The following is a 15,397-nucleotide window of genomic DNA, read 5'->3' as shown; positions in this document are numbered from 1 at the left end:
TTTGTTCCCATATCTTCTTCCCTGCCAATTGTAGGGAAAGAGATGCCCCTGTGTTCTCTGAAGCTTACCCTTCAACTATCTGCTATGGAATATTAGGCAGCTGTTCAAATCATGAATTTAATCTCTGTAGTGACGTAGGAGTGATCTACCATGACATAGTTAGTGTAGAGTGAAACTGCTCAACTCTAGGTAGAAAATATTCCTGCTTTTGTAAAAAACCACCAACCATAAAATTATAAATGAATATAGACATAAGTATTTCCATGCATTCAGACAAAAATAAAGTCTGGAAGGACCCTTTCCAGACTGCCAACAGAAATTAGCTCAGGAAGATGGGAGATTTCACTGTTTACGTTCTCTAATCCTGTATTTTAACAAGCCTATCTCACTCTAATTTAAAGCCAGTGACCTACTGTATAGCACAGGGAATTCTACCCAATATTCTGTGATAACCTATATGAGAAAATCTAAAAAAGAATGGATATATGTATATGTATAACTGAATCACTTGGCTGTACACCTGAAACTAACACAATATTGTAAATCAACTATACTCCAATCAAGTCAAAATATTTTTTAAAAAGCCAGTGAACTGCAAATAATAGAAAATGGCACAGCTCTGGAAAGCTGTACTATGAACTATCAACAGTAGGAAGTAGGAGGTAGGGCTGAGGGGTCTTTCACTGCACACGCAAACACACACTGGACTGTTTGAATTTGTTAAAAGGAGGATTATAAGTTTTTTAATTAAAAAAGGAAACATAGGCATTAAAGGAAATAGATGGCCTCCCCTTCTCCTCCACCCTTTCCCTGGCAGCCCCTGGTTCGCCTGTGCCAGCTGCTGCCCCAAGCCCTCCGTACTCCTCCAGCTGCTGTGCCATCTCATTCCTTCCTGTCACCATCAGATTTCTCCACCGAGTGGCCTGCACTTGCTGCCTCCATTTCTTCAAGAGCCATTCTTTTGATTTTAAAGAAACATTACATGTTTTTGTTTGCTGATGGCCAGCATTCCAAAGAAGAAAAAAAAAAATTCTCATAGCCTTAAAACAGTGTCCACAAACAGGACTCGATCTGGTCCAGTCCTATCTGCTTCTCACTGCACCCGCATGTCCTTTCATCATTGTAATCTACACAAATGCTATTTTGTGTCCTGAAATTGTTTTACGTCACCTAATTTTGTAAGCCTGTCTGTGTATGGACACAGCATCATTTCTTCTCTGAATGGTACTATGGTTGTTTAACCAGGCCCTGATTGTTAGGCCTTTGGGTGGTTTCCAGTTTTTTGCTATTTATTCATTCATGATTTAACCCCCTTCTTTTGGGCCCCGCCTCCTGCCAGCCTATAAAAACTGCCCTCTTAAAGGTCACTGCTGTCGGTCTTCCCTCCAGATCTACCAGCCTCTTCTCCGTCCTTGACTGAGCCCTTGTCCTGACTTTAATTGAACTTGGCCTTGTTAACCATCCTCACTGCCACCCACCAGCCCATCCATCAAACCCTTCGTGAAATTCCAGCCTCCCTTCATTGGCTTTTGTTTTTTTCTTTCTTTAATCTTTTTTTCTTTCACATACAGACATTTTTACATTTTCACTGTAAAAAAAAATAACATCACTAATAAATGGGTAATATAGAAAGTAAAAATACATTTTATTTTAAATTTCTAAATTGAATTATGAATTATATGATTTGAAAGAACATGAATGCATATATATGAATATATGTATATGTATATATGTAAATTATAAAGCAGAAATACAGCATCACCAATTCCACGAACGCTTCCTGTGTCCCCCTTTTGCATCATCCATCTAACAAACCCCACTGAGATACTCCAAATTTTGTTTATTTTATCATTCTCCTAATTAATTTTAATAAGTTGTCAATTTGAAGGGGTTATAGCTAGACAAACGTATCATCTATCTATAATAACATTGTTTCCTTCCAATTCTATACCTTTATTTTCCTTTGGTGTCTGCTTTTGCTAGGACATCCAATTCACTGTCAACTAGAAGCAGGAATAGCAGACGTACGTGACTTCTTCCTGAATTTAAAGGAAATGCTTCTAATGTTTTTCCACTAATAATAAGGATTGCTGTAGGTTTTTGGCAGATGCTCTTTAACAGATTAAGGAAGTTTCTTTTTATCTCTAGTTTATTGTTAGATTTTATGAGGGCTTCCCTGGTGGCGCAGTCGTTAAGAATCCGCCTGCCAATGCCAGGGACACGGGTTTGAGCCCTGGTCCGGGAAGATCCCACACGGCCGTGGAGCAACTAAGCCTGTTCGCCACAACTACTGAGTCTGCCCTGTAGAGCCGGCGAGCTACAACTACTGAGCCCACGTAATGCAACTACTGAAGCCCGCGTGCCTAGAGTCCATGCTCCACAAGAGAAGCCACCGCAATGGGAATCCTGTGCACCATAACGAAGAGGAGCCCCCATTCGCCACAATGAGAGAAAGCTCGCGCACAGCAACGAAGACCCAATGCAGCCCCCCCCAAAAAAAAGCTTTTATGAAATGCTTTTTGTACATCTATTGAAACGATCTTATGGGCTTTCTTTTTCATCTATATATGCTATAATTTACATTAATATTTTTATGTTAAACTTTCTTTGCATTTCCAGGATAAATTCAATCAGAACATGATATATTATCTTTTTTATATACCACTGGGTTTGATTTGCTTATATTTTGAACAAGGTATCAGCATCTATGCTCATATGTGATATTAAGCTGTAATTTTTCTTTCTCATATTATATTTGTCTAGCTTGGAATTAAGGTTTTCCTAACCTCATTGAATAAGTTGAAAATATCTCTTCCTTATTAAATTTCTAATAAAAGGTGGTATAAAATTGGAATTGTTTTTTTCAGTGTTTGGTAGAGCATTCCTATAATACCTTCTGGGTTGTAGGAAGATCTTAAAGTACTGATTCAAATTTTGTTTATGGCTATATGTAAAGTAACCATATGCATTCTGGTTTGCCTGGGCTAATAAATCTTAGAATTTATTCTGCTACTCTTTGTTTAACTTCCTAACTTCTATCCTTGATTTATCAATTTTGAATTCTTTTTTCTTTTCTAATATATGTACTTAAGGCTATATATTTCCCTATAAGTGTTAAGTTGCATCCTGTAAATTTTTTTCTTTGTTAACCATACTTGTAATAAAATGCACAGATCTTAAGTATACAGTTTTATGAGTTTGGGTACAGTAAACATGCACGTTACAATCATCCAAATCAAGATATAGGATATTTCCCTCATCTGAGAAAGCTTTCCTTTCTCTTGGGTAGGTACCTACAGGTAGAGAAGCTGAGTCTTAGTGTAGGCATCCCATAAGTTCTACCGTGTGATATTTTCATTATCATTTAGTTCTGGTTCTTAACAAGTTTCCATTAAGATTTTTTTCTTTGACTTTTAAGTTATTTGGAAGTGTGTTTTTAAGTTTCAACATGTGGGACTTTTTGTTGTTGATGATGATTTCTAACTTAATTGCATTTTGCATTTATAACACTCATTTTTTGAAGTGTTTTGAGACTTGCTTTATGACTTATGTTGTAAATTTCAGTGCTTAAAAAGAATATGGGAACTTCCCTGGTGGTCCAGTGGTTAAGGCTCCATGGTCCCAATGCAGGGGGCCTGGGTTTGATCACTGATCAGGGAACTAGATCCCACATGCATGCTGTAACGAAGAGCCCACATGCCACAAGTAAGAGTTTGCATGCTGTAACTAAGAGCCCGCACGCTGCAACTAAAGATCCTGCATGCCACAATGAAGATCCCGTGTGCCACAACTAAGACCCAGTGCAAATAAATAAATAACTATTAAAAGAAAAGAATATGTATTTTTCAATTCACACATACACACATATATACATTTATTTAACAAGTTTGATAATACATACACACACATACACATATATAAATAGATATACAAATATATAGATACATACATACAGATATAGGTCTCAAGCTTGTTAATGGCATTGTTCAAATCTTCCAAATACTTTCTGATTTTTGTCTGATCTATCAATTACTAAAAAAGATGTATCGATATTAAAATCTCCTACCCCAATTGATAAATGGTGGATTTATCAATTTCTCCTTATAGCTTTGTCAAATTTGGCTTCATATATTTTGAACCTTTGTTATTGGGGATGTACAGATTTAGAATTATATATCATTCTAGTAAACAATATTATTGTAGCAAATTTTCAAGTCATCCTATAGTGACTATCTCTTACAATGCTTTTTGCCTTAGCACCTATTTTATCTCATGTTACTATTTGGTGTCAGCTTCCTTTCAGTTAGTATTTATTTAGTATATTTTTACCATCATTTAACTTTCAGCCTCTCTCTATATTATTTCTTTTCTTTTTTTTTTTTAAACAGTTTTTTTTTTTAATGTATATTTATTTTTGGCTGTGTTGGGTCTTCGTTTCTGTGCAAGGGCTTTCTCTAGTTGTGGCAAGTGGGGGCCACTCTTCATTGCGGTGCGCGGACCTCTCTCGTTGTGCAGCACAGGCTCCAGAAGCGCAGGCTCAGTAGTTGTGGCTCACAGGTCCAGTTGCTCCGCGGCATGTGGGATCTTCCCGGACCAGGGCTCGAACCCGTGTCCCCTGCATTGGCAGGCAGACTCTCAACCACTGTGCCACCAGGGAAGCCCTTATTTCTTTTCAATCAGTGCTTTTAATGAGGCCTAGATTAGAAATCAGAAGACCTCTGTTCTAGTCTCATCATTCAGTTGGGTGTAAGAATACTTGCATTGCACACTCCCCTTCACCAGTGTTGTGAGATTCAAATGAGATAAGATATGTGAAATCACTTTGCAAACTTTAAAGTATTCTGCAAATTATTGTCTTAGCCACCTAACAACGAGCGTCCTCAAAAGCTTGCTTAAAGCCATAGTGGTTAAGAGCTTAGTTGGTTAACAGAGTCATGCTTTTGCATTTGCAAATACTATTTCATAGGGCAGTTGCAAGATTAAATGTATTGGGGTGGTGGTGGCGGTGGTGGGATGAATTGGGAGATTGGGATTGACATATATACACCAATATGTATAAAATATATAACTAATAACCTACTGTATAAAAAAATAAAATTCAAAAAAAGATTAAATGCATTAAAAGTACTAAATTATGTGGGGCAGAGTGAGTGTTCAATAAATAGTAACTCAATATTTTTATGATTATGATTATTATGTTGCTTTTGCTTTTACCTGAATTCTAGCTCAACTTACCAGTGTATGACCATACGCAAATTCCTTAACCTCTCTAAGCCTCAGCTTCCTCATCTTTGAAGCTAGAATAATAATAACTACTTCATAGTGTTGTTCTGAGAATGATGTAAAATGATGATGAAAAGAGCTTGGCACTGTGCCTGGTTACCGTGATCTTGAGGATCTCTTCTGCTATTATAGTTCTTTTTAAAAAATAATTAATTAATTAATTAATTAATTAATTTTTGGCTGTGTTGGGTCTTTGTTGCTGGGCATGCGGGCTTTTCTCTAGTTGCAGCGAGCAGGGGCTACTCTTCATTGCGGTGCACGGGCTTCTCACTGCGGTGGCTTCTCTTGTGGAGCACGGGCTCTAGGCACACGGGCTTCAGTAGTTGTGGCATGTGGGCTCAGTAGTTGTGGCTCGAGGGTTCTAGAGCGCAGGCTCAGTAGTTGCGGCACACGGGCTTAGTTGCTCCGCTGCATGTGGGATCTTCCCGGACCAGGGCTCAAACTTGTGTTTTTTTTGTTTTTGTTTTTGTTTTTTGGCGGTACGCGGGCCTCCCACTGTCGTGGCCTCTCCCGTTGCGGAGCACAGGCTCCGGACGCACAAGCTCAGCGGCCATGGCTCACGGGCCCAGCCACTCCGTGGCACGTGGGATCTTCCCGGACTGGGGCACGAACCCGTGTCCCCTGCATCGGCAGGCGGACTCTCAACCACTGCGCCACCACAAAACTGTGTTTTTAAAGCATTCTGTCTAAAGCTAAATTCTCCATCCTTTATCCCCACCAAATCATCTCAGCTTCTTGAGCACCAAAGTGATGGGCTTATGTCAAACCCTATCCTTCAAGAGCTCGCTGCCTAGTAGAAGACTGACCCTAAAACATCTGCTAGAAATGCCATTGTAGAAATCCATACAAAGTGCTTCAGGAGACTCTACAAAAGAGATGAGCCCTGTGGGGACAAGGGTGGCCAAGTCGGGGAAAGCTTCCCAGACCAGGGGAAGCCCATTTCCCCATTTCCACCAAACATACCAGAACCATTGTCTGTCATTCTGCCAACATATAACAGATTAGGTTTCATAAAATTAAACAGCTCTTTTCATTTCATAACTTCCAAGCAGTGGCTCAGGCATCCAGGCTCTTACTTCTGATGACACAGGGTTCATGTTCTGGAAGTCCTGTATTAGCTCCTTCTGCATCCTTCTCCTACTGAGAGAGTGAGGGCTGTGCTAGGTGTGCTATGTGCCCAAAGAGGCGTCATCATCGCTGCCCACCTCAATTGGTCAGACCCAGTGGCTGGCTGCAGCCTCACTGCATGGGAAGCTGGGAATTGTAGTTTCCCTGTGTACCCAGGAAGAGGAAGAGGGATTGGTGGGCTTCTAACCAGTCTTAGCCATAGCTGCCTCAGAGACATCTTTGACAGCAGCCTCTCCTGACTTGCTCCCTTTGCTGCTCTTGTGAAAGCCTGGGCCACAGAGCAGAGGGCCATCACCTCAGTAATCCCAGGTGTTCAGTCCCAGCTTGATAAAGACCCACAATTTTTTTTTCTGCCGTCTTGTTCACTTTAGTAATCCTTCCAGCTGAGAAAAAGTTATTTTGGCACCCGGACCAGTGTTTGGCACATAGTAGGTATACAAGAAGTATTTTTGAAATGTGTGGATTCTCTCAGCTCTAGGAATTGCTTAGAGGTTACTTAAAAGTGTAAATTAAATTGAGCAGTTGGGTGGGCTAAGAGAGAGAGAGAGAGAAGAGTGAGGGGGACGGGAGGGGAAGGAGGAGGGAGCTTTTGAATGCTTCATAATAAGGGCTGGGAGGACCTCCTTTTTTTTTTTTTTTTTTTTTTTTTTTTTTAAGAGCTTGTTTATTGGTCACAGCTGAACTGCTCCTGAAGGCAAATGAAAACAACTCAGTGCTAGAAGCTTTCCAGCGTGGCTGCTTCCTTCCGTAGAATCAGAAAGGAAAAGTGACAAGGCTGAGCAGAGGCCCCAGGGGACTGGCGCTGGAAGGGAAGCTTTCACTGTGCCCTCTTGGCACTTAGGGAGCCCGCAGAGCGTGGCTGAGCACAGACTCTGATGGGTTCACAGTCTAGTTTGGCCACCTCTATCCGTGGAACCCTGGACAAGTTACTTAATCTTTTTGTGCCAGTTTCCTCATCTGTACTATGAAGATAATAATACCTACCTCCCCTGGTTTTTAGATTAAGCAGGTTAATGTAATAAAAAGCATAGACCAGTGACTGGCCCGATATAAGCGCTATGTAATTGTGGATGTTGTCATCATTAGGCACAGAAGAGAAATGGTCGTAAGAAATCCTAAAATGATAGACTGGAAGGGCCCTTAGCGGGGACTATGTCTAATCCCCAGCACCATGGGCAATTCTTGGTGTCCAGTTGGATCCTTGTGCTGCCTCTGGTTTTCAGCTCACACCATGGCTCTAAGCTATTTGGTAAAGTAGGTGAAATTTATTTTAATGGCTTCCTAAGTCCAGGCTGCCCCAGCCCAATCCCTGCCCCGCCTTGCCTGTTTTGCCCCCAGTCTGCCTTTTCTACCCAAGAACACTCACACTATTCCCCACCACCCAGATCTTCCCTCAGCCACCCCCTCAGCACTCCACCTCAGTTCTGCTGGATCTCTGTCCCAGGATCGCATTCTGCGCATCAGTGCCAACTAGTTAATCTGATAAAAAGATTGTTCTGAAAGTACTAATTGGGGATGGTGCAAAGGTTGCTGCTTCATACAAAGGTGCATTATGACTGGGGCCCTTGAGAAAATGCCCCACCCTTTGTGTCCTGGTTGGTGGGAGGGAGAGATGGAACAGCTTTCCAGCTGGGAAGTTGGAGAGATTTAAGGCCATCAACCTTCTCTGAAAGAAGACATCCTCTCTGAGCTTCCATCCTGTTGGCTGGGGAGGGGATAGATGAAGATACTGGCAGAGACCTGGCAGGGGAACATGGTAGGGACCTTTAATCAAGATTTCTAGACACAGAGCTAGGTGCTGGAGTGGGTAGGGCAGGATGTAAAAATGGGTTAGACTTGTACCTGCCTTCCAGGAGTGAGGCAAATGCAAGTACCCATTTAATAAGCATACAAAGTAAACTATGTCACATGCTAACACAGATACAAATCAGAGTATAGACAAGGATGAGAGATCCATTCAACCTGGAGGTTCCTGATGATTCCATGAAAAGGCTGATGGTAGCCTTAGAACTGAGTCATGAAGAGGATTTTTTTTAAGTATATTTAATTTTTTACCAGTACTAGAAAATCTACAAATACTAGAGCACAGAAAGAAAAGAAAATCATTCACGGTCTCACTATTCAAGGCGACCTCTGTTGTCTCCAGATAATGGGGTTATAGGTAATTTTTGTTTGCTCTACATTTCTGTATTTTTAAGTTTTCTATCATGAGTTTTACAATTTAAAAATATTCCTTCATAAAAACAAAAAAATTAAAACCCAAAGACAACTCAGGCTAACCTTTCAGTGTGTTATCCTCTTAGTTATTTGCAATATACAATTTTTTCATTCCATTCATACAATGATACATACCTGCTCTTTTCAACTTCTCAACATTTGCCCTGCTGTTATAAATGCTTCGTAAATATAACTGAGTGATTGTAGATGTAATTCATATGGTAATTTCCTTCCATTGGGCTGTAAGCTTGTTTACAAAAATTTGCTGTTCTAAATAGCCCTTGTACATTCCTATGCATAAGTCTTTTTTTAAATCAATAAACTTTATTATTATTATTTTTATTTTCTGGTACACGGGCCTCTCACTGTTGTGGCCTCTCCCGTTGCGGAGTACAGGCTCCAGATGCGCAGGCTCAGCGGCCATGGCTCACGGGCCCAGCCGCTCCGTGGCATGTGGGATTTTCCCGGATCGGGGCACGAACCCGTGTCCCCTGCATCGGCAGGCGGACTCTCAAGCACTGCGCCACCAGGGAAGCCCAATAAACTTTATTTTTTAGGTTGACAGCAAAGCTGAACGGAAAGTGTACAGAGTTCTCGTATAACCCCTGTCCTCACACGTATACAACCTCCTCCACTACCGACCCCACTCTTGACATCACCCCCCAGAGGGTACATTTGTCATCATCAGTGAACCTACAGTGTCACATCATTTTCACCCAAAGTCCAGTTTACTTTAGGGTTCACTCTTGGTGTTGTACATTCTGTGGGTTTTGACATGTGTCCACCTCTGTAGTGTCATACAGAGTAGTTTCACTGCCCTGAAAGTTCTCCGTGCTCTGCCTGTTCATCCCTTGCTCCCTGCTGAACCCTGGCGACCACTGATCTTTTTACTGTCCCCATAGTTTTGCATTTTCCAAAACGTCATATAGTTGGAATTACACAGTATGTAGCCTTTTCAGATTGGCTTCTTTCACTTAGTAATATGCATCTCTAAGATTCCTCAGTGTCTTTCCATGACTTGATAATTCCTTTTTTTTTTTTTTGCACTGAATAATATTCCATTGTCTGCATGTACCACAGTTTATTTATCTATCCACCTACTGAAGGACATCTTGGTTGGTTTTAGGTTTGGGCAATTATGAATAAAGCTGCTGTACACATCCATGTGCAGACTTTTATGTGGACATAAGTTTTCAGTTCATTTAGGTAAATACCAAGGAACACAATTGCTAGATCATATGGTAAGAGTATGTTTAGTTTTGTAAGAAACCACCAAACTGTCCTCAATGTAGCTGTACCATTTTGCATTTCCAACAGCAATGAACGAGAGTTCTTGTTGCTTCACATCCTCACCAGCATTTGGTGTTGTCAGTGTCCTGGATATCCAGTAGGTATATAGTGGTGTGAAATAATAGAAAAAATGTACATTGGTTTCTGCCCTGGGTTCCTGGCACAGAGGAAACCCTTGTAATTTCCTAAGTGATAAGAGCACCAGGAGCATCTTTTGTTCTAATATTTGATCTTTGACCCCAGTTCCTGATGCAGGGCTCCTAAATCCCTTGGAATTTCCTGGGTGATAGGAGAGTGTTTTGTTCTAATAAGGCAACTCTGGGTGGGCTCCTGGATGGCCTCAGGATATGGGTTGGCCAACAGAAAGATCACGCCATGATTAGAAGCTTGGAATTTTTAGCCCCGTTCCCCCATTCTCTAGAGAGGAGAGAGTGGCTGGAAATCAGTTAATAATTGATCATAGCTACATGAGGAAACCTCCATTAAAAATCTCAATAGCATAGGGTGGGGAGCTTCCAGGAGCGTGAACACGTTCACGTACCAGGAAGGTGATGAACACCACCTCCACTTGGGACCCTCCCAGACCTTACCCTATGTATCTCTTCATCTGGCTGTTCATTTGTTATCCTTTATCATATCCTTTAATAAACTGGTAAACTTAAGTAAGTGTTTCCCTGGGTTCTGTGAGCTGCTCTAGTGAATGAATTGAATCCAAGGAGGGAGGAGGTCATGGGAACCTCTGATTTGTGGCCACGTTGGACAGAAGTTGTGGGTAACCTGGAGACCTACTACTTGCAATTGGCATTTAAGTGTGGGGCAGTCTCGTGGGACTGAGCCCTTAATCTGTAGGATCTGACGCTACCTCCAGGTAGATAGTGTCAGAATTGAGTTGAATTGTAGGACACCCAGTTGGTGTCAGCGAATTGCTTGGGTTAGGGGAAAAAAAACACACACATCTCATGTCAGAAATGTTGTGGTGTGGTAATAGTGTGAGAGTAAAGGAGAAAGACGTACAGGAGGAGGACTGTGAGGTTTTTCTTATACAAGTGGTATCTCATTTTTGTTGTAATTTGCATTCCCTAAGGACATACAATGTTAAGCATCTTTTCATATATTTATATGCCGTCTGTATATCTTCTCATGGCAAGGTATCTGTTCAGGACTTTTGCCCACTTTTTAATCAGATTGTTAACTTTCATATTGTTGAGTTTTATCAGTCCTTTATCAGATGTATCTTTTGCAAATACTTTATCTCAGTCTGTAGATTGTCTTCTCATTCTCTTCATATTGTCTTTCACGGAGCAGAAGTTTTAATTTTAAAGAAGTCTAGCTTATCAATCATTTCTTTCATGGATCATGCTTTTGGTGTTGTATCTACAAAGCCATCACCATACCCAAGATCATTTAGGTTTTCTCCTATATTCTCTCTCTATTTTTTTTAATTTTTTAAAATAAATTTATTTATTTATTTTTGGCTGCATTGGGTCTTCATTGCTGTGCACGGGCATTCTCTAGTTGTGGCGAGTGGGGACTACTCTTCATTGTGGTGCACAGGCTTCTCATTGCGGTGGCTTCTCTTGTTGCGGAGCACAGTCTCTAGGCACGCGGGCTCAGTAGTTGTGGTACGTGGGCTCTAGAGCAGAGGCTCAGTAGTTGTGGCACACGGGCTTAGTTGCTTCGCGGCATGTGGGATCTTCCCGGACCAGGTATCGAGCCCGTGTCCCCTGCATTGGCAGGCAGATTCTTAACCACCAGGGAAGTCCCTCTTTTTATTTTTTTAAATTAATTAATTAATTTTATTTTTGGCTGCATTGGGTCTTTGTTGCTGCATGCAGGCTCTCTCTAGTTGCGGCGAGTGGGGGCTTCTCTTGTTGCGGAGCATGGGCTCTAGGCTTGCGGGCTTCAGTAGTTGCAGCACACGGGCTCAGTAGTTGTGGCTCGTGGGCTCTAGAGTGCAGGCTCAGGCTCAGTAGTTGCGGCGCACAGGCTTAGTTGCTCCGCGGCATGTGGGATCTTACCAGACCAGGGCTCGAACCCATGTCACCTGCATTAGCAGGCGGATTCTTAACCACCGCGCCACCAGGGAAGTCCCTCTCCTATATTCTCTTCTAGGAGTTTTATAGTTTTGTGTTTTACATTTAGGTCTATGATCCATTTTGAGTTAATTTTTGTGAAGGGTGTAGGTCTATGTCTAGATTGATTGATTGATTTGCATATGGATGTCCATTTGTACCAGCACCATTTATTGAAAAGAGTATCTTTGCTCCATTGCATTGCCTTTCCTTTTTTGTCACAAATCAGTTGATTATATTTATGTTGAGCCTATTTCTGGGCTCTCTCTTCTGTTCCATTGACCTATTTGTCTATTCTTTTGTGAATACCACAGTGTCTTGAAGTTGGGTAGTGTCAGTCCTCTGACTTTGTTCTTCTCCTTAATATTGAATTGACTATTTGGGGTCTTTTGTCTCTTCATATAAACTTTAGAAGCAGTTTGTCAATATCCACAAAATAAGTTGCTGGGATTTTTTTGGAATTGTGTTGAATCTTTATATCAAGTTGGGAAGAACGGACATCTTGATAATCTTGAGTATTCCTGTCCATAAACATGGAATATCTCTCTGGCTATTTAGTTCTTCTTTGATATCTTTCATCAGAGTTTTGTAGTTTTCCTCATTTAGATTTGTACTTAGGTATACATCTAACAAAATAAATAAATATTTTGTTTTTGGGGGTTGCTAATGTAAATGGTAATTTCAAATTCCATTTGTTCATTGCTAGTTTATAGGAAAGGAGTTGGCTTTGGTATATTAACTTTGTATCTTGCAGCCTTGCTATAATCACTTATTAGTTCCAGAGGTTTTTGTTGTTGTTGTTGATTCGTTCAGATTTTCTATATAGACAATTATGTCATCTGTGAACAAATACAGTTTTATTTCTTCTTTCTCAATCTGTATACCTTTTATTTTATTTTCTTGTTTTGTTTCATTAGCTAGGACTTCCAGTACAATGTTGAAAACAGTGGTGAGAGGGGACATCCTTGCCTTGTTCCTGATCTTAGGGGGAAAACTTCAAGCTTCTCACCATGGAATATGATGTTAGCTGTAGGTTTTTGGTAGATGTTCTTTATCAAGTTCCCCTCTATCCCTAGTTTACTGAGAGATTTTTAAAAATCATGAATGGGTTTTGGATTTTGTCAAATGCTTTTTCTGCATCTATTGATATAATTATGTGATTTTTCTTCTTTAGCCTGCTGATGTGATGGATTATATTAATTGATTTTTGAATGTTGAACCAGCCTTGCATACCTGTGATAAATCTCACTTGGTCGCGGTGTATAATTTTTGTATAATTCTGTATTATTGGATTCAATTTGCTAATATTTTGTTGAGGATTTTTTCATCTACATGAGAGAGTTGGGCTGTGGTTTTCTTTTATAATGCTTTTGTCTGGTTTTGGTATTAGGGTAATACTGGCCTCACAGAATAAGTTAGGACATACTCCTTCTGTATCTATCTTCTGAAAGAGATTGTAGAGAATTTAATTTCTTCTTTAAGTGGTAGAAAGAAGAAATTAACACCCATCTGGGCTTGGTGTGTTCTGTTTTGGAAGGTTATTAGTTATTGATTTGGTTTCTTTAATATACATAGGCCTATTTAGATTGTCCTTTAGTAATTTTTTTAAGGATATATTTCTAAAGGTAGGATTCCTGGTCATGGGTTTGATGTGTGTGTATGTGTGTGTGTGTGTGTGTGATTCTGAAAGTAGTACATGCTCATTGTTAAATAAATAAACTGGATAGAAATATACCAAATAAAGAAGTAAAAGTTTCCCAACAACCCCCTTCACCAGGCAGACTCCACAGAAGTGATCACTATTAATTTCTTGCTGTGGATTTTTCCAAACATTTTCTATGCCTGGTTTGAATATTTTCAAAGGCCTTGATACCTACTGATAAACTGCTTTCTAAAAGACCTGTAATAAGGCGTGATCATTTCTAACTGGAGTGAGGTTTAATTTTTTTTTTCATTTTTTTAAAGTATAAAAATAGAGCATGTTACTGTAGACAATAAAGAACATTTTTAAAGGAAAATATTTAGATCACCCATAATTCCGCTATGTAGAGATGACCAATAGTAATGTTTTAATTTTATTTATTTTTGGCTGTGTTTTGGGTCTTTGTTGCTGTGCGTCGGTTTTCTGTAGTTGCGGCGAGCAGGGTCTACTCTTCCTTTCAGTGCTCAGGCTTCTCATTGCGGTGGCTTCTCTTGTTGCAGAGCATGGGCTCTAAGCGCAAGGGCTTCAGTAGTTGTGGCGCACGGGCTTAGTTGCTCTGCTGCACGGCATGTGGGATCTTCCCGGACCAGGGATTGAACCCGAGTCCCCTGCATCGGCAAGTGGATTCTTAACCACTGTGCCACCTGGGAAGTCCCAATAGTAATGTGTTTTTTTGTTTTTTTTTTTTGCGGTACGTGGGCCTCTCACTGTTGTGGCCTCTCCCGTTGCGAAGCACAGGCTCCGGACGCGCAGGCTCAGCGGCCATGGCTCACGGGCCTAGCCGCTCTGCGGCATGTGGGATCTTCCTGGACCAGGACACGAACTCACGTCCCCTGCATTGGCAGGTGGATTCTTAACCACTGTGCCACCTGGGAAGTCCCGGTAGTAATGTTTTTGAATGTTCCTCTCTGGGCATAAAACAGGAGCACAAATCACAGATGTCATGTGACAAGCACAATGCACCAGATCAAGAGATAGAACATGTCAGTTCCCCCCGCCAGTCATGCATTGATACTTTAGTATAGTCAGAATCATCTTCTCTAGCCAAGTTTGTTTATTCGTTCTTGTTTTTAACCATCTTAACATTCTTTCTTTGCTCAATTTTTTTTTCTGACTTAATATAGTGAATATTTTTCCATATCTTTAAAAATTCTGCATAATCTTGGGATGATTATCCAAGTATATGTAAATATTTATATCCTTCTCTGGCTTTCTTAGACCAAATTCCTAGAAGAATATGAGTGTTTTAAAAATATCTGGGGGAGGGGCTTCCCTGGTGGCGCAGTGGTTGAGAGTCTGCCTGCCGATGCAGGGGACGCGGGTTCGTGTCCCGGTCTTGGGGGATCCCACATGCCGTGGAGCGGCTGGGCCCGTGAGCCATGGCCGCTGGGCCTGCGTGTCCGGGGCCTGTGCTCCGCAACGGGAGAGGCCACAACAGTGAGAGGCCCATGTACTGCAAAAAAAAAAAAAAATATCTGGGGGAATTCCCTGGCAGTCTGGTGGTTAAGACTCGGAGCTTTCATTGCCAAGGGCCTGGGTTCGATCCCTGGTCAGGGAAGTAAAATCCCACAAGCCACACGGTGCAACCAAAAAAAAAAAAAAAAAAGTTTGGTACTTATTGTCCAACAGTCTTCCAGAAACATATCAAGTTTACACTCTAAAGATAATATTTTAGCAGGGAGGCAGTGTGAGAGGGAAGGAGAGA

At 41.0% G+C, this 15,397-nt stretch overlaps 1 protein-coding gene across 1 annotated transcript in view; it reads left to right on the top strand.

Moving 5' to 3' along the window:
* The window catches only part of CCND3 (cyclin D3), an 83,873-nt gene that overhangs the window by 29,310 nt on the left and 39,166 nt on the right, over positions 1-15,397 (top strand). The window lies entirely within an intron of this gene.

This window comes from Mesoplodon mirus (assembly GCF_964341445.2).
Source record: "Mesoplodon mirus genome assembly, chromosome: 12".
NCBI lineage: Eukaryota > Metazoa > Chordata > Mammalia > Artiodactyla > Ziphiidae > Mesoplodon > Mesoplodon mirus.
This window is presented reverse-complemented; position numbering and strand designations above follow the sequence as displayed.